The following is an 885-nucleotide window of genomic DNA, read 5'->3' as shown; positions in this document are numbered from 1 at the left end:
AAGATCCCTTCGAACCAAGTTATGGCACAGTGCTGGAGAGTTAATATACCCTTGAGGCAGGACAGTAAAGGTATACTGTTGGCCTTGCCAGCTGAAAGCAAATTGCTTCTGGTGGTCCTTATGAACTGGTATTGAGAAGAAAGCAGTTGCCAAATCAATAGCTGCATACCAGGTACCAGGAGACATATTAATCTGCTCGAGTAAGGACACCACATCTGGCACAGCAGCTGCAATTGGAGTTACTACTTGATTAAATTTTTGATAGTTAACTGTCATTCTCAATGACCCATCTGTCTTTTGCACAGGCCAAAGAGGAGAGTTAAAGGGAGATGTGGTGGGAATCACCACCACTGCATCTTCCGAATCCTTGATGGTAGCACTAATTTCTGTAATCCCTCCAGGGATGCGATACTGTTTTTGGTTCACTATTTTCCCTGGCAGAGGCAATTCCAGTGGTTTCCATTTGGCCTTTCCAACCACAATAGCCCTCACTCTACAGGTCTGGGAACCAATGTGGGGATTCTGACAATTCCTAAATATATCTATCCCAATTATACATTCTGGTACTGGGGAAATAACCACAGGATGAGTTCGGGGACCCACAGGACCCACTGTCAGTCAGACTTCAGCCAAAACTCCATTTATCACCTGACCTCCATAAGCCCCTACTTTAACTGGAGGGCCACAATGCTTTTTAGGGTCTCCTGGAATCAGCATCAACTCAGAACCAGTATCCAATAGGCCTTGGAAAGTCTAAGTATTTCCTTTCCCCCAATGTACAGTTACTCTAGTAAAAGGCCACAGGTCCCTCTGGGGAAGGATGGGTGAGGGGCGAACAGCATAACTCTTTGGTACTGTGACAAGGTCCTTCCCTAAGGGCACCCA

The 885-nt window shown here is 46.0% G+C and overlaps 1 protein-coding gene across 3 annotated transcripts in view; it reads right to left on the bottom strand.

Moving 5' to 3' along the window:
- Ccbe1 (collagen and calcium binding EGF domains 1) overlaps window positions 1-885 on the bottom strand; it is a 293,738-nt gene that overhangs the window by 58,346 nt on the left and 234,507 nt on the right. The window lies entirely within an intron of this gene.

This window comes from Nannospalax galili, unplaced genomic scaffold, assembly GCF_000622305.1.
Source record: "Nannospalax galili isolate Female #2095 unplaced genomic scaffold, S.galili_v1.0 scaffold819, whole genome shotgun sequence".
NCBI classification, from domain to species: domain Eukaryota; kingdom Metazoa; phylum Chordata; class Mammalia; order Rodentia; family Spalacidae; genus Nannospalax; species Nannospalax galili.
This window is presented reverse-complemented; position numbering and strand designations above follow the sequence as displayed.